Genomic DNA, 6,610 nt, shown 5'->3' on the forward strand with positions numbered 1-6,610 from the left:
GAACCAAAGTAATGCTGGCTTCATAGAATGAGTCTGGAAGTTTTCCTTCCCTTTCTATTTTTTGGAATAGCTTGAGAAGGATAGGTATTATCTCTGCTTTAAATGTCTGGTAGAATTACCCAGGGAAGCCATCTGGTCCTGGACTCTTATTTGTTGGGAGATTTTTGATAACGGATTCCATTTCTTTGCTGGTTTGGGGTCTGTTCTAATTTTCTCTTTCTTCCTGTTTGAGTTTAGAAGTGTGTGGGTGCTTAGGAATTTGTCCATTTCTTCCAGGTTGTCCAGTTTGTTGGCATATAATTTTTCACAGTATTCCCTGATAACTGCTTGTATTGCTCAGAGACTGGTTGTAATGATTCCATTTTCATTCATGATGTGATCTATTTGGGTCATCTCCCTTTTCTTTCTGAGAAGCCTGGTTTATCAATTTTGTTTATTTTTTCAAAAAACCAACTCTTGGTTTCATTGATCTGCTCTACACGTTTTTTAGATTCTATATTGTTTATTTCTGATCCTTATTATTTATCTTCTTATGCTGGGTATGGGTGTCTTTGCTGTTCTGCTTCTATTTCCTTTAGGTGTGCTGTTAGATTTTGTATTTGGGATTTTTCTTGTTTCTTGAGATAGGCCTGGATTGCAATGTATTTTCCTCTCAGGACTGCCTTCACTGCATCCCAAAGCGTTTGGATTGTTGTATTTTCATTTTCATTTGTTTCCATATGTTTCTTAATTTCTTCTCTAATTGTCTGGTTTACCCATTCATTCTTTAGTAGGGTGTTCTTTAACCTCCATGCTTTTGGAGGTTTTCCAGACTTTTTCCTGTGGTTGATTTAAAGTTTCATAGCATTGTGGTCTGAAAGTGTGCATGGTATGATCTCAATTCTTTTATACTTATGAAAGGTTGTTTTGTGACCCAGTATGTGATCTATCCTGGAGAATGTTCCATGTGCACTTGAGAAGAAAGTATATTCTGTTGCTTTGGGATGCAGAGTTCTAAATATATCTGTCAAGTCCATCTGATCCAATGTATCATTTAGGGCCCTTGTTTCTTTTTTGATCCTGTGTCTAGGTGATCTATCCATTGTTGTTAGTGGGGTATTGAAGTCCCCTGCAATTACCACATTCTTATCAATAAGGTTGCTTATGTTTGTGATTGTTTTATATATTTGGGGGCTCCTGTATTCGGCACATAGACATTTGTAATTGTTAGCTCTTCCTGATGGATAGACCCTGTAATTATTATATAATGCCCTTCTTCATCTCTTGTTAAAGCCTTTAATTTAAAGTCTAGTTTGTCTGATACAAGTATGGCTACTCCAGCTTTCTTTTTACTTCCAGTAGCATGATAGATAGTTCTCCATCCCCTCTCTTTCAATCTGAAGGTGTCCTCAGGTCTAAAATGAGTCTCTTGTAGACAGAAAATAGATGGGTCTTGTTTTTTTTATCCATTCAGATACCCTATTTCTTTTGGTTGGAGTATTTAGTGCAATTACATTCAGTGTTATTATAGAAAGATATGGGGTTAGAGTCATTGTGATGTCTGTAGGTTACATGCTTGTACTGATATTTCTAGTACTTTGTGGTCCTTGTAACATTTCACTCACAGATTCCCCGTTAGGATCTCTTATAGGTCTGGTTTAGTGGTGATGAATTCCTTCAGTTTTTGTTTGTGTGGTAAGACCTTTATCTCTCCTCTATTCTGAATGACAGACTTGCTGGATAAAGAATTCTCAGTTGCATATTTTTTCTGTTCATCCCATTGAATATTTCCTGCCATTCCTTTATGGCCTGCCAAGTTTCAGTAGATAGATGTCACTAGTCTTATCGGTCTCCCTTTATATGTTAGAGTATGTTTATCCCTAACTGCTTTCATAGTTTTCTCTTTACCCTTCTATTTTGCCAGTTTCACTATGATATGTCATGCAGAAGATCGATTCAAGTTATATCTGAAGGGAGTTCTCTGTGCCTCTTGGATTTCAATGCCTGTTTCCTTCCCCAGATCAAGGAAGTTCTCAGCTATGATTTGTTAAAGTACACCTTCAGCCCCTTTCTCTCTCTTCTTCTTCTGGAATTCCTATGATATGGATATTGTTCAGTTTGATTGCATCACTGAGTTCTCTAATTCTCCCCTCATACACCTGGATTTTTTTTATCTCTTTTTCTCTTCTTCCTCTTTTTCCATAACTTTATCTTCTAACTCATCTATTGTCTCCTCTGCCTCTTCAATCCGTGCTATGGCCACCTCCAGTTTATTTTGCACCTCATTTATAGCATTTTTTAGCTCCTCGTGACTATTTTTTAGTCCCTTGATCTCTGTAGCAATAGATTCTCTGCTGTCCTGTGTGCATTTTTCAAGTCCAGCGATTAATTTTATGACTATAATTCTAAATTCTTGTTCCATTACATAGCTTAAGTCATTTTTGATCAATTTGTTAGCTGTTGCCACTTCCTGGAGTTTCTTTTGAGGAGAATTCTTCCATTTCATCATTTTGGGTAGTGCCTGTGGTAGCTCCAAACTGCAGGGCACTTCCCCTGTGCTGTCTGGAGAAACTTGTGTTGGTGGGCAGGGCCACAGTCAGACCCAATGTGTGCCCCCAGCCCATCAGTGGAGCCACAGTCAGACTGGTGTGTACCTTATCTTCCCCTCTCCCAGGGGCAGCATCACTGTGGAGTCATGTGGCCCTGTCTGGGCTGCTTGCACACTGACAGGCTTGTAGTGCTGCTTTGATGGGATCTGGCCAAGGGCATATTATCCAGGGTGGATCCACAAGGTGCACAGGGGCAGGAGGGGTAGGCTTAGCTATCTTTGCCCTTGGTGGTCCCCTTCAGGAGGTGCCTGCAGCACTGGGATGGAGGCAGGCCCATTCGAGGGATGGATCCACAGAAGCACAGCATTGGGCATTTGCATGGTGCAAGCAAGTTCCATGATGGGAACTGGTTCCCTTTGGAATTTTGGCTCTAATTGGAATATATATATATATATATATATATATATATATATATATATATATATATATATGTGTGTGTGTGTGTTTGTAAATATTTTTGCATTTAATGTTGGATCTCATTCTCTGTATGATTGCTATAATAAAGTTTATTTCTACATATTTTGTGAAGCTAACAATTCAGTGAATTATACATGTAAATATAACAAATAGGTGAAAACATATTTACCAATAGATTACTATTTCTGATTCTTTTCATTCCATAATTCCAAGTTCATTTGTTATATATGTATTTTTGCATTTAAAAAACTTTCTTTAACAACTTTTAGTGTAATTCTGCTGGCATTTAATTATCTCACCTCTGAAAAAAATACTTGGCTGTTATTTTTAAAAGACATTTTCAGCCCCAGCCAGATCAGCAGAGGCAGGGCCCAGGCACTTGGGAGGTGATGGAGGGCAAGGAGCTGTTTAGGGGTAGGGAACAGTAAGATTTAGATTCACCCAGAGAGGGGAGAGCAGGGAAAAAGCTCTGAGGGCCCTAGAGGTGAGAGGGCAGATTAAGATCTAGAGCAACCTGATGGCCATGGAGGCCCAAGAGATGATGCAACACCTTCAGGAGTTTCCAGAACATCAAAAAATGATCATGGGCCAATTGAATGAACAATGAGACAAAGATCAGTTTACTAACATCACCCTGATTGCCGACAGACATGATTTTAAGGCCCACAAGGCCGTTTTGGCTACTTACAGTAAGTTCTTCTACAAATTCTTTCAGGAGTTTACTCAGGAACCTTTAGTGGAAGTTAAACTTGTTAGTAAAATGGCCTCCATCATTTAATTGAGTTCACATATACAGAAAAATTGATGATACAAAGAGAAGAGGAGACCAATGATGTATAGAAAGCAGCAGAGTTTCTACAAACACTAGAAGCTATCAAAGCCTTTGAAGTCAGGAACAAAGAAAACTAAGCTCCCCTAAAGGAAAATACCACAGGAAAAAGTGAGGCAAAAGAGAGAGAGAGAGAAAGAGAGAGAAAGAGAGAGAGAGAGAGAGAGAGAGAGAGAGAGAGAGAGATTGCAGAAACTTCAAATGTTATCACTGAGTCATTGCCATCTGCAGAGTCAGAACCTATTGAAATTGGAGGTTGCTGAAGGCACAATCGAGGTGGAACATGAAGGCATTGAAATGTTGGAGGAAGTGGCTTGTGCCAAGCAGTCTATAAAGTACATCAGAGCACAGCTTCTTCTGATGATTCCACCCTAGCTCTGTTGGCAGATATTATGATGAAAGTACCATCTGGGTGATAGAAAAGAGCAGATTAAAGAAGAGGGTTGTACATCTGACCCCACAAGCAAACCAGTAGAAGGTATGTAAATTGTGGAATTTCAGCTGTCACATGTGAAAGACTCGATCCCTTGGGAGAAATGTAATTGTTCATTTAAACCACTTTACCATTTTTAAATTTTTTTCATGTTTTTATTTATTTTTGAAGGAAAGAGAGAGAGACAAGGCATGAGCAGGGGGAGAAACAGAGAGAGAGGGAGACACAGAATACGAAGCAGGCTCCAGGCTCTGAGCTGTCAGCACAGAGCCAGATGCGGGGCTCAAATGCACAAACTATGAGATCATAACCTGAACTGAAGTCGGATGCTTAACCGACTGAGCTACCCAGACCCAACAATCATTTTACCATTTTAATGAACACTGAAACCACACTCCACTGAGAGCCTCAAGTGTGAAATATGCAATAAAAGGTATCGCTGGGAGAGCATGTGGAGACAGCAACTCAACTGTTAACACCTCAGAGAAGGTGGAGTCAGTATGCAGCAAAGGACTGGGGGAAAATTTCACATGTGTCAATACTATGAGAAACAATGTGACCACTTTGGACATTTTAAAGAACGTCTCTGAAAACATGCAGGTGAAACACCTTGTGAATGTCCAAATTGTCATGAACGATCTGCCAGAAATGGCATCCTCAAATGTCACCTGACTGTGTGCCAAACTGGAGTGGGGACACAAAAATGGAAGAAAATGCTTTAACAATGTCAGGTCCGTAACAATGTGTTTAACAACAGGGACCAGTTCAAAGATCATTTTGTAATACACACTGGAGATAAACCCCACCATTGCAGTCTATGTGACTTGTGGTTTATGCAAGGAAATGAATTAAGGAGGCATCTGGGTAATACTCACAGTATTTCAGAGTGTCTAGTAACCAAAGTTATTTCAGTAGAAACACGCATGCAAACTGAACCCCATGATTAATGACTATTATAGAACAAGTTGGGAAGGGGAATATGTTACCATTGCTTTCAATGTGTGGATTCAGCACAAGTCACTGTGGAACAGGTCCATCCCGATCTGCTCCAGGACAGCCAAGTGCATGATTCACAGATGAGTGAACTTCCAGGGCAGGTCCAGGTGGGTTATCTAGAACCGGGTCAAATTCAGACTGAAGAACGTACTGAAGTATCTGTGGAGCAGCTGAATGAATGGGTAAATCAGATGCCAGAGGAAGTACAAACTGAACTTCTAGAAGCTAATTTGGAACAAGTGACCCCTGAAATCATGAACCAGGAGGAGAGAGAGCCCATCCAAGCAGATGCTGTTGAGGCTGCCAGAGAAGCCTTCAAAGATGCTGATGGTTTAGAGACCAAACCAACAGTCGATTCCCAAGTTGAAAGGGCAGAGAATGAAAACAGAGTACCTGTGCCTGTTTTAGAATGAAATAACAAATGAATATTTTTTTTAATTTATGTGTTGGGTTTTTGAATTGATGATGGGCAATGTGACTGTCCTTAAGCTAACAGACAAATGGACCAATGTTAAAATCTTTTCTGTTGTGAACTGTTTCTATTGAAACAAACTGACCCCTCCCCCATTTAATGCCACACAGGAGGGATCTTTCCCATAAGTGCATGGGAAGCTTTGAGAAGTATTATTTCTGGAAACTTCAATGGATTATATTCTTATGGTACAGCTGGGTATGAATGTATTTTCATCGTGATAATGGTTTCTCCCTTCTCTCTTTCCCAGGTCATGTTCTTTCTCAGATGTTTTCCATGTTATAAAATCAAACCTGAAATCATTAGAAGACAAGTTTATGTATTCTAAATCATGTTAGAACATTGAATGTATAGTAAACACAAGGCTGCATGAAGAAAAATACATTGTTACTGTGCAGTTAGATGTTGGTTTCTGGCCCTCTTTACTTTTTTTAAATGTTTTATTTATTTTTGAGAGAGAGAGAGAGAGAGAGTACAAGTGGGGACAAAGCAGAGAGAGAGGGAGACAGACTCTGAAGCAGGCTCCAGGCCCTGAGCTGTCAGCACAGAGCCTGACATGGGGTATGAACTCATGAACCCCAAGATTGTGACCTGTGTGGAAGTCAGATGCTTAAGTGACTGAGCCACCCAGACGTCCCTGTCCTTCTTTAGTTCGAACAAACTTCTTGTCTATACTGATAGTCACAGATGTCATCTCAGCAACAGAAACAGAGGTGGTGACATTTCAAGAACATAAAAAAAAGCACACCCTTGTACCTTTTCAAAACCAACTAAACTTCTATAACGTGTCTCTTATTCTTTCAAAGTATGTGTTGTAAGGAGCAATGTAGGTGATACTCTAGTACTTTATGTTTTTGCTTATAGTGGCAACTACT

At 39.8% G+C, this 6,610-nt stretch overlaps 1 pseudogene; it reads left to right on the forward strand.

Moving 5' to 3' along the window:
- Positions 1-3,528: 3,528 nt before the first annotated feature.
- On the forward strand, positions 3,529-5,676 carry LOC109260371 (zinc finger protein 131-like; annotated as a pseudogene).
- Positions 5,677-6,610: the final 934 nt, after the last annotated feature.

This window comes from Panthera pardus, unplaced genomic scaffold, assembly GCF_024362965.1.
Source record: "Panthera pardus isolate Hobbes unplaced genomic scaffold, ASM2436296v1 HiC_scaffold_12, whole genome shotgun sequence".
In the NCBI taxonomy this organism is placed as follows: domain Eukaryota; kingdom Metazoa; phylum Chordata; class Mammalia; order Carnivora; family Felidae; genus Panthera; species Panthera pardus.